Here is a 12,096-nt window from a genome sequence, read left to right as displayed (position 1 = left end):
ATTAAAATTCATTAAATAATATTTATTTTGATGCTTTATATACTTACAAAGTGCAATGTGAGTGAGGGAGCACCTACCTCATAAAAAATGCTCAATAGGGCCGGGCACTGTGGCTCACGCCTGTAATCCCAGCACTTTGGGAGGCTGAGGCGGGCAGATCATGAGGTCAAGAGATCGAGACCATGGTGAAACCCAGTCTCTACTAAAAAAATACAAAAATTAGCTGGGCATTATGGCGCACGCTTCTGGTCTCAGCTACTTGGGAGGCTGAGGCAGGAGAATTGCTTGAAACCGGGAGGTGGAGGTTGCAGTGAGCCGAGATCGTGCCACTGCACTCCAGCCTGGCACCTGGCAACAGAGCAAGACTCTGTCTCAAAAAAAATATATATGCTCAATAAATATTTGGTAGAATTGCAGAAATTGTAGCTGTTGTCTTAAATTATATAAGTCAAATACAAATCTTGACTATCGGTATCAAGAAATGATGTTGGCCTGAATAATGGAGACTGGCAGGGTCCCTCCTGCGATGGAAGAGTAATGGCTTACTCTTTTATCCTTGCTATTGAGTGCTGCCGCTAGCTGATATTCACACATTTGTGATCCCAGGGAAAGCTCTCAGCATTGGTTCTGCCATCTGGAAGATGGGGATAAGATAACAGCATAGCCTTTCCACCATATAGGATCTTGATGAGGATTAACTCAGATACTGTATTTGAAAATGTATGTAAACTGTAAAGTGCCATACTAATATAAAGAAGCATCATCATTACTGTCACTTCTTCTCCTGATTGTTGATAATGTTTGTACACCATAGATCAGTTATTTCTTCAGGAATGCAGATTTTACAGCAGTACTCTTACAGCTGAAAATAAAGCACATAATCAAATTGCAATGCTTAAGAACAGCATGGAAAGACCATCTAAGGGATTTTGTCGTTGTTATCTGTGTTTTGTTTTTTCCATTAAAGTTAAGTGCATTTGTTACCTGTCCATTATTTTCTTTGTTCTAGTTCAGGAATGACACAATAAGAAAAAAATCCTGCTCTCAGTATATTTCCAACTTGTTCAAACATAAACCAGTTTTGGCCCGATTTGTTTTTTACGATATTTTAGCATTATTTCTTAGTTGAAGGGGGGGAAGAAATACTGGGCGTCTTGTTTGCATATTTGTCATTTTATACATAGGTTGGAATTTGCCTCTAAACTTTTTATATCACTAAACTGAAGGAAAACATCCTGGACAAGAGCCCCCATCATTAATCGCATTTCCACTGAGGCATAGCCAAATTCAGTTCATTTCCAACACTGGGTACGGAGTTAATGCTCTGCCTCACACTCTGCTAGTAGATAATGAGAGGAAATGGCATGGCTCCCTACCCTCAAGGAGTTCAGTATCTAGCTGGGGAGATAGATGCTTGACTACAGTTCTGTGTGATGGACCTGTGATACAGCTGTGCATAGCATGGCAGGAGAGAACACAAGATGACCACTTAGGCCGAGGAGGCAAGACAGCTAGGAAAGGCTTCCTGAAGGAAGTTTTATACTTATGTGTCACTAAATTGAATAATATGAAAATTTTTTCCAAACCACTAGCCAGGTGTATTTCAGAAAATGCTTCCCTGGAAAAGAATTTCACCTTTACCTTCTCCCTTGTACTACACCCTGATTTGATGCTCATTTTCTTTTCTTTAGTTTTAAAATCTAAAAGTAATTATTTACCTGTTGATATACTGGAAAACCTCAAGAGACAAAACTGAGAGTTGGATTTCTTAAAGGAACTGATTATTAATTCTTAAGGCTGTTGAGAGCAGTCTGGAGATGTCGTTTTGTTTCACTACATTAAAAAAAAAAATCTCTTTTGAAATTCATCCAAAGTGTGGCATCTTCCTCAAGGTATCCTGTGCCATATGCCAAATAAATATATTGACGTGGTCTGCTGCACTATTCCACTAACATTTATTTTGAAGTCATACATTTTCCCCTTATCTTAGAGAGAGAAAAAAAAAACCCTTCTTACTGTCTTATTTATAATTTAAGAAGTTTTGTTAGATCAAAAGGAGAGAAAGAATGAACAGAAGCAAAGAGCATAAAAAGCTCTAATATTTGAGTGATCACACCGTACTTGGTGTGGCTAGCCTCTCTCCCTGCTGCTGGATAGCACAAGCAGAAAAAAAAGAAACTAGAGAGAAAGCGATTTGTTCAAGGTTGCTCAATGTGAGTCAGAGAAGACTGGGTATTTGAATGCGAGGCAGAGCTGACATCTTTCTCCCCTACAAAGGTATCTTTCTATGTGATTGGTTTCAATCCCAACAAATAAACACAATCACATTTCAAGCAGCAAACAAGGCATAGCTGTTTTTCTTATGGGGAGGAGTTGTTGCGAGGCTTCAGGGGAGAAATATTTACTACATAACAAAATATATAAACATGCTACTCAATGAGAGGGTGGTAGAGATTTGTATGGGCTCCTTGGAACAAATAATGGGGGTGGGAAGAGACCGGGTGGAGGTACAGATAGAGATTATGAGGGAGCAGGAATTGGGAAGACAGTTCATGTCACTGCTCCCTAAAACTTCTTAAGAGCCTTTAGACTTTCAACATCTGTGAGGCCTTCTAATGCTTCCTCACCCTCCCTAACTGTCCCAAGTAAATTCTATCTCCGTGGTTCACATTCAGTCCATGTGCAAGACAACGGAAACCTCGGGTTAAAAGCTCATATAGAGCGTTAAATGGCACTGCATTCAAATCCAGAAGCAATTTGCTACCAGTTTAGGGGCTTTTGGCAGGCTAATTCAGCCCTCTAAGCCTCAGGCTTTCCCATCTATATAAAAAAATGGGACTAACGGTGCCTGCTGCAGAGGTCCTCGTAGAATTAAATGGGAGAATCCATGTGCTCAATGCACTGCCTCACAATGATGAATAAATGCCAGAAAGTGTTACTGCTTTCATGGCATATTTTGTATGTATCGTTTTCATTCGCTTGTCTTCACATGAAGAACACTGGCTCTCTCAAACAGCCTGTAAGTAAAACATGAGGTTACTTTGAAGCCCATCCGGTAGACTTTGATGTCGAATTAGAGTTTCTTCTCATTAAAGAACTTAGCCATAATCCTGAGCCATCTGTGGCTGTGAGAGCAAATCTGCTCCATCCAGAAGTGACACTCCACGCCTTTGCAATTCTCTTTTCTTTTGCCCATGTTGGGCTCAGGATGAGATACTCCAAAATTAAGAAAATAGCAGAAGCATCAAGGTCTCTCTGACTTCTCCTGGTTTCTTCCGTTGAAGATGGACGTATGATAGGTGTCCTGCCCTATATCCAGAGGGAATTAATGCCATGCAGTGATGCCGAGGAGAAACTGAACAAATAGGCCTTGCTAAGATCCCCCCTACCCAGGTTACTGCCATTAGATCATACGCTGTTGTCCTCTAATCATACTTCTGCATGACTGCCTATAAAAATTTGCAGTTTTCCCTGGGAATTTTGTCTTAATTTCTGAAGACCCCCTTGTCATATGAAATTTATATTAAATAAATTTGTTATACTTTTCTCTTGTTGCTCTGTCTTTTGTTATATGGTGAGGAAATAAATCTTTTTTCTCCAGACCTTATTCTTAAACCCACATTTCTCTATATTTGTAGATGGTTAATCCTTAGGCATTATGAAGTCATTGTGATATAGATAGAGACAGAGATAGAGATAGAGATAGAGATAGAGATAGAGATAGAGACAGAGATAGAGATAGAGATATATTTTAAGATGGAGTCTCAATCTGTTGCCCAGGCTGGAGGGCAGTGGCACAATCTTGGCTCACTGCAACCTCCGCCTCCCAGGTTCAAGCAATTCTCCGGCTTCAGCCTCCTGAATAGCTAAGATTATAGGCACCCGCCACCAGGTTGTTTGGTTCACTCTATGGAGTCAACATTTTTCAGTAATAGGAAGGGTTATAAAAATCCATTTGGCAGGAAAGAGCTTGATTTGATGACGAAATTCCACTGAACAGCAACATGATACTCTCTATATAAAACCATTTAGCCTCCACAGACAGATGACCTTGGAACATTATTATTATTATTATTATTATTATTATTATATGTTCAACATTGTTTAAGCTACTTCTAGAGCAAGATAGAGCTATGATATCCTGATTTTCAAGCTAGGAAGTTTTCATCTTTGCCTTCCAAGGTTTCTAGTACAAACAGACTGAGGACAAATTTCAGAGGAAGAAGGATTACAGTCAGGCCTAACATTACAGTAAGGGATTCTGAAAATGCAACTGAAAAATTGTAGAGCTTGAATCTAATGAATAGCATTTGAGTAAGTCATAAGGAAACAAAGGGTTAAGTCAGATGGAAGTTGTAGATAAGCCATTAAAGCCAGCATGAATAAGAAAGAACATGAAGCAGAGTAGAGGCTGGCAGACGGGACAGTTAGTTTTGTTGCTGAAGTTCAAAGTAATTGGAGATGTCAAAGGTTACACAGTAGAGAACAGGTGGGAGTGGCATCATGAAGAACTCTCAGACCTCCAAGGCCCAGAGACTGTATTGGAGCCACTTAGAAAAAAATCCACCTTTCTTTGGCTCCTCTTGTCTACTGCAGGATGTTTTCTGCTTAATAGAGGACCTTATTCCTAAGTTTGGACATTTCTGTGTCTTACTCTTCACCCTTTCCACTCATCTCAAACCTGTAAGAGTTGATACAGAGAAAATAACAATTCACCAAAGCCAAAGTCAGCCACGAAGGCAGGAGAGTTCGTTTGGTCATGTAAGAATAACAGAATTAAGGAAAAGAAATGCAAGGCATAAACTGGAAATGACAGACCCCTAAAGAAGAAGGGTTGGCATGAAAGTTGAAGAAGAATATTGAAAAGGTTTCCTAGGTAGCACAAAGCATGGGCAAGTGGATGTGAATCCAGTATGAGATGGGCTTGCCTTTGGAGCACAGGATGGGAAGTAATGTTTTCTTCAGAAAATCATGTTCAGTAAAGACAGAAGGAGAAGAAATGAGCAGAATGAATGTTTATTGGGCATAACAGGTGTTTATTAATTTGAACACATCAACTTAGAAAATGTAAACAACATTCCTATGGGATTGGCATTATTGTCTGGGAAAAAGTATCTTACAGAATAGAACTCTGAGAACAAATTGTATTTTCTCTCCATCTAATGTCTGGGTATAAATTGAAACCATGCCCCAATATAGATAATTCTGAATGCTACGTTCTTACTTGATTATTTTGCCTCCATATTTTCTATTGCCATTAAACATTTTTTCACAACTGTAACTTTTAACAGATGTACAATATTCTACCATGTGGCTATGTCATTATTTATTTAACAAACTCCAAATTTTTAGGTAGTAGGCTTTCTTCCCAAGGTTTTACAGTTTTAAACAATTCCACAGGAAAAATATTGAATGTAAATTTTAGAATTTGTTTTTAATTATTTCCTTAAATAAGTATCTCTACATTGAATAAGTAGATTAACAGACATACATAATTTTAAGACTTTACTTACACATTTTCTTGCTTCAAAGAAGTCATTTAGTTTATTCTAGGAAAGCAATTTAAAAACCAGAAACAATAAGACTGAGAAGCCATGACCTAAAAGGTCTTCTGAGAATTCAGATTGCACCAGAGAAGCCAACACTCCCTAGAGAGTCACACCTTATTCTGGCTCTGACCAATCCATTCCCACTTGCCCTGATACCGAATCAGTTTCAAAGCATGTGTTGTTATCTAGACTGTTTCTATTCAACTTGCTGAAAAGAATTACATGACACCTGTCCCCCAAAATGAGTAGAGTCTTACTATATCACAGTACCTTAAGTTTCCTCTCAAGCCAGCAGACAAATACCTGAGTGGTAATTCCAGTCTAGCTATCTTTTCTCACAATCTCACCTTTACTCAACAGCATCCCAACCAATGCAAAAGAATTGTCCATATACCTTCTGTACATATAGGCAAGCCACACTTCACCAATCTGAGGCCAAAGGATCAAAATAAGAATTGCTTTACCCACCTGCATGTTTGCTGTATTAAACTCAGATCTTTGCAAGAATCTGACCAAACGAGGTGCAACCTGACCATACGAGGAAGCCAGGTTGGTTAAATGTATGTTCACCACAGGATCGCTGAGTAAGTGTGTGTTCACAGCAGCCTCCCAAATGACTTACCTCATTCAGTCTTGCTGTTTCAGTCCAATCGGTCCAGTGAAAACATTGACTTATCTAGGAAAGGAGAAATATAGGAGCATAATAAATAGGACATAACATAGACAGATGTATAATATAAAGGATGTGGTATTTTTTTTCCATTCAAATAATAGAATCCCACTTCGTATTTCAGGAAAATAACAAAAAGGCAATAAGAAAAAAACATATTCTGATCGAGTGACTCAAACACCCCCTACGGAATTCAGACGCACATTCAGTCTAGCCTTCAGAAATTACCTGGCAAAATGAAGCAAGAGTCATTTAATCTCTAACTTCAAATTTCTTAACAAAAGAGCCACAGCAGTACCTTAGCTCTTTAGCTCAGGCAGGGGTCTGGCAAATGAATCCAGTCTAATTACAGAATACCTATGAGATAGCAAGTGAACATGTGTGTGATCTTCCATGATCTGATTTCTTCAATGTTATAACCCACATGTTAATAAGCAACTGAAATTCATGCTGGCATGGAAGCAATGAGTCTAATCCTAAATCTGTAATCATATACTTGGGCATAAGCAAGTTTCTTAGCATGAAGGAATACTGAAACTATTCTGATGTTTCAAAACTTACATATTTCAAAAATTATATAGAAAAGGTTTTTCTTTATGCAAAATTAACTATGATTTAAGTGCTTTTTATTATTTATAAAATAATTAAGAGTATAACTAATTTCCACCAAAACCCTGTGATTCCTTTAAGATGCTAGAACTCTATACCTTCAAATTATTTTAACTACTATGCTTTAATATGACTGTCTCATTTTAATATCCCAAGAATGTCAGACATTAAGGTACAAATTCACATTCATAAAGGTCAAACTAAAAAATCTTCTTTTATACGTGTTTAGTTGTCAGGGCAAACATTTTTATTCAAATACATACACCCCTAACATTACATTTCTGTCTTCAGTATCAATGCTTTTCCATGTTTTATTTAACAGTTCAAAGAAGACATTTTATGCTTTGCTAGTTCTAAGACGTATGAGACAGTACTATTAGAAATCAATCTTCATTAGGATCATGTGAAAAGAAAAATTGGCAAAGAAACTTCCACTAGAAAGAGAAAGGGGATTCTTGGATTTGTAAAGGACATTATTTTAGTTATGATCCATCTAGGTTGGCTTTTCTCAATGCCCTAATATAACAATCCTAATGAAAAATATTGATCACTAATCGGTAGGTTTGATGGTGAGTCCTGAATTTATTTAATTAATCATCGAATTTCTTTTCCAGGTCCCAATTCATATATACATGTAATCAAAAAGCAGACTTAAAGATATTATTTTAATTATTCATCCGACGTGGTTTTGATCTGTGTTCCCACCTAAATCTCATGCTGAAATATAATCCCCAGTGCTGGAGATGGGGCTTGGCAGGAGGCATTTAGATCATGTGGCTGGTTTCTCGTGGTTTAACACTATCCATCCCTTTGTTGTGATAGTAAGTGCTCAAGGAATCTGGTTGTTTTAAATTGTGTGGCACCTTCCCGCTCTCCCTCTTCCTCCCACTCTGACAGTGTGAAGTGATGGCTCCTCCTTTGCCTCTGTCACTATTATAAGTTCCCTAAGGCCTCCCTGAAGCTGATGCTGCCATGATTCCTACACAGCCTGCAGAACTGTGAGCCAATTAAACCTCCTTTCTTTATAAATTACCCAATCTCCCATATTACTTTATAGCAGTGTGAGAATAAACTAATACAGAAAATTCGTACCAGGAGTTGGGTACTGCTATAAAGATACTTACAAATGTGGAAGCAGCTTTGGAATTGGGTAATGGGCAGAGGTTGGAAGAGTGTGGAAGACTCAGAAGGTGACAGGAAGATGAGGGAAATTTTGGAATTTCTAGAGATTTGTTGAATGGTTGTAATCAGAATGTTAACAGTCAGTGAAGGGCCAGGCTGAGGATGTCTCAGATGGAGATGAGAAACTTATTGGGAAGTGGAGCAAAGGTCACATTTGGCAAAGAGCTTCATTGGATTATGCCCCAGCTCTACGAATCTGTGAAACTTGGAACCTGAGAGTAATAATGTAGAACAGGAGTCCCCGACCATTGAGCCATGACAAATATCAGTCTGTGGCCTGTTAAGAAACAGGCTATAGAGCAGGAGGTAAACAGCAGGCAAGCAAGTGAAGCTTTACATGCATTTACAGCTCACATTACTGCCTGAGCTGGGCCTCCTGTCAGATCAGCAGTGGCATGCAATTATGATAGCAGCATGAACCCTATTGTGAACTGTGCCTAGGAGGGATCTAGGTTGTGTGCTCCTTCTGAGAATCTAATGCCTGATGATCTCTCACCGTCTCCCATTGCCCATGGATGGGACTATCTAGCTGCAAGAAAACAAATTCAGGGATCCCAGTGATTCTACATTATGGTAAGTTGTATAATTATTTCATTGTATCTTATAATGTAACAATAATGGAAGTAAAGTGCACAATAAACATAATGTGCTTGAATCACCCACCCCCAGTACATGGAAAAATTGTCATCCACAAAATTAGTCCTCGGTGCCAAAAGCCTGGGGACTGCTGATTTGGGGTATCTGGTGGAAAAAATGCCCAAGGAGCAAAGCATTCCATTTTTGACCTGGCTGCTTCTAATCACCGATTTCAAATGCATGAGCAAAGAAATGATGTAAAACTGGAACTTACATTTAAGAAGAGGCTGGGAGCAGTAGCTCACGCCTGTTAATCTTAGCACTTTGGGAGGCCAAGGCAGGAGGATCACCTAAGGTCAGGAGTTCAAGACCAGCCTGGCCAACATGGGGAAACTTCATCTCTACTAAAATACAAAAATTAGCTAGGCATGATGGTGGATGCCTGTAATCTCAGCTACTCAGGAGGCTAAGATGGGAGAATTGCTTGAACTGGGGAGATGGTGGTTGCAGTGAGCAGAGATCATGGCACTGCAATTCAGTCTGGGTGACTAAGCAAGACTCTATCCCCCAACACCAAAAAAAAAAAAAAAAGTGAAAGTGCTTCTGAATTACACAATATTTATAAATATTTGTATCAAAACTATCTATTTTGAGTTAATACAAATGTGCCTGCCTGCATGGCTTTCTCCCTTCCTTGCTTCTTACTGGCATTCAGATACTATTAGCATTTGTTCGGCATTGATTTCAGGGAGCATTACTAGGAAAACAGAACATCAAATCCCAGCCTCCATGAGTTTGGTTACAAATTCCTGAGGGAAGATATCAATTAATTATAATTTCAGGAACTGAAGACAGCTTCATGGAGAAGGTTACAATAAAGTTGGAAAGATGAGTAGATTTTTAGCATACAGACAAACTGTGCTGTGAATAGCAGATTTTTAGTTAACGTCTGTGCAATAAAAATCACCTTCACCAAGTCTGCATTTTACCTGGTGAATAGAATCCCTGGAACTTCTATGCTTGTGCTTGAAGATCTTTTAAAAAGGCTACATTGGACATGCATAATCTTTGTTCTGTGAGTTTTGTACATAAATGATGACCCAAATCAATGAAAGATTTAATCCAAACTGATGCAAATGCAAATGGCCTAGTTTCTGACAGCTGCAATGGTTAGTTCTGTGCGTCTGGGAAACAACTGTCAGTCCTCATCTATACACTGGTTTTTGTTCAACTTCAAATGGGTGTCAAGAACAACAACAAAAAGTAGGTGATTAGAAGGTGGTATTCATTTCAGAAATACATAAGAGTCTCTAAGCCTTTCTTCTGTAAGCAGCTTCGAAATCACCCTCCTCTTATAGCACTGGCATGATGGAATATTCTCACAGATTACCTTTCCCATCTAAGCTCTGAGGACGCCCAGGCTGGCTGGAAGGTGTAGCTTGTGTAATGATTTCAAAAGCACTCCTCTCCCATGATTACATGGAACAAATAATGCGATAGTCCCTTTCGAGGCCAGGCATAAGTGATTATTCACCAGGATGCAGAGGTTATGATACGAAGGGCCTATGCTGATGCTGACAGTCAGAGGCAAGCTCCAGGGCTTGACCCTCTACTGCAAGAAGCTGCAGAGACCATGCATCTGAGCCAGGCAGCTGATGAGATGCCTTCTCCTTGGGATTCATACCACAACAAGAGGCTAATAGATTTATTCCATAAAGGCAATGACCTTTGTGGTCAGAAACATTTTCTCACAGGAGAGAAAAAGGTACTGTACGCCCCTGTGTGATAGAGTTTTGACAGTGACTGACAGCATGGGCTGGCCCCAGTCTCCAGGAAGCCATATGCACAGACTTTTGCATTGTTACCCTTTGATTAACTTCTGACACACTTTGCAACATAACACTCTTACAAGGAAATTGCTTTCTAATACTGACTGTAATATCTAGAAACTTTGCCAAGGAGAGCTAAAATGTACCCCAAAGCAGTGTGGCCTGAAATAATATCCATGTGTGTGTATGTGTGTGGAGAATACCCTTTGGGCTTCAAATTATCAGATTCATAATGCTATTATTTAAGTGCAATATTTAGAAAAAGATTCTCACGTTATAAGCGTATTGCACATGAAGAGACTTGAGCAATGCCAAGATGAAAATAAATAATACATGAAGTCAGAGGCCTGAAGCAAATGTTAACTAATTTCCAAATGGGTCAAAATCACAACAATTAAGCCCCTGACAGGTGAAGTCATTTTTTTTCTTTCTAAAATATTAACCAACTTGCTTCACTTCTTCTAGATTGATTTGCAGAGCATGAAAAGTCATTTTGGAGGCAGAGGGGGAATTTGGCTTCTAGAAGCCATCCATAATGAGAGCCAATAAATTAGGTAAAGCTCCTGTTTACCTAAGCTGAAATATTGACGTCCAAGACCACATCTAATGCAAATCTCTACATTAATCATTTTTCTCCAGTTGGGAAATTCAGACCATGGTAACACATGCTTTGATAGACCTATACATCATAGTTACAGCAGCATTAGACAGTGCCTCAGTGACAGAATACAAATATATTGCATTGAATTTCCTTCATTTTCCCCAGCCTGACTTTTATTTGTGTCTGCAAACTCTGCTCTGGGTGTGTGAGGTTTTGACACATCTTTGGGTGATATTTTTGGTCTAGGGAATTAAGTATAAATTGGTAACAAGAATTTTCTTCTGTTGGTTACCTGCCAAGCACATCTGGAGGAGGCTCACATCTGGTTCATTAAGCATAGCACTTTGATGAGCACATACCCTGTGTTCAGCCTTCTTCCACTCCAACAGTGATATGGTCTGTGTTTCTCAGAGTGGGATTCATGAACCATCTGCATCAGATCACCTGGGTGCTTACTGGGAAATGTAGTTTCCTAGGCTTCCTCCTAATGAGGCAGATTTTCTTAGGGTGGGGCCGAGGAACCTTGTACAAGATCCTTAGTTGTTTATTACACACACTGTTGTTTGATAACTGATACAGTTAGCTATCATCTTCAGGCTTCTAAAAACTACCCTGTCTTGCCATTTTTCTACTGAAAGTTTTTACTCTCCTAAATATGTTCCAAACCCCTACTTACGTTCTCCTTCTCTAGAGGCATGTCTTACACAGTCTTATCTCCTTTCAAGCTTATTCTATCTATGTGCAGAAGACTCTCAAGTCACTGTTTCCAACAGTGAGGTTCTATCTCTGCTTCCAGTTCATATATGAAAATTCCTGTTGAAACTGCCCATCTGGCACTGGAAAGACAACATGGCCAAACCGAACTCATTCCTCTTTCTGTGCTATCACACAGCCAGACAGAAATCCTGATGTTCTCATCCAATCTTCTGTCTCTCTTTTATTTTCATCACGTACATCATTAAATGAATTACCTGTGTCATCTACTCATAGTCTCCACGACAGCTTATTCTCTTCTTTCCTTTCCAGCCGTGTGCAAAGTCCAGGCCTTCCTCATTTCTCATGTACCACTGTAAGAGACCT

At 39.2% G+C, this 12,096-nt stretch overlaps 1 protein-coding gene across 3 annotated transcripts in view; it reads right to left on the bottom strand.

Moving 5' to 3' along the window:
* TENM4 (teneurin transmembrane protein 4) overlaps nt 1-12,096 on the bottom strand; it is a 3,045,593-nt gene that overhangs the window by 1,910,197 nt on the left and 1,123,300 nt on the right. For all 3 annotated transcript variants that reach the window (XM_074400388.1, XM_074400391.1, XM_074400392.1), the window contains one exon: nt 6,172-6,225. The gene's annotated coding sequence lies outside the window, so the exon portion shown is untranslated. The remainder of the gene's footprint in view (nt 1-6,171; nt 6,226-12,096) is intronic.

This window comes from Saimiri boliviensis, chromosome 6, assembly GCF_048565385.1.
Source record: "Saimiri boliviensis isolate mSaiBol1 chromosome 6, mSaiBol1.pri, whole genome shotgun sequence".
Classification (NCBI taxonomy): domain Eukaryota; kingdom Metazoa; phylum Chordata; class Mammalia; order Primates; family Cebidae; genus Saimiri; species Saimiri boliviensis.
Note: the sequence above shows the minus strand (reverse complement) of the source record. Positions and strands in the feature narration are given on the sequence as shown.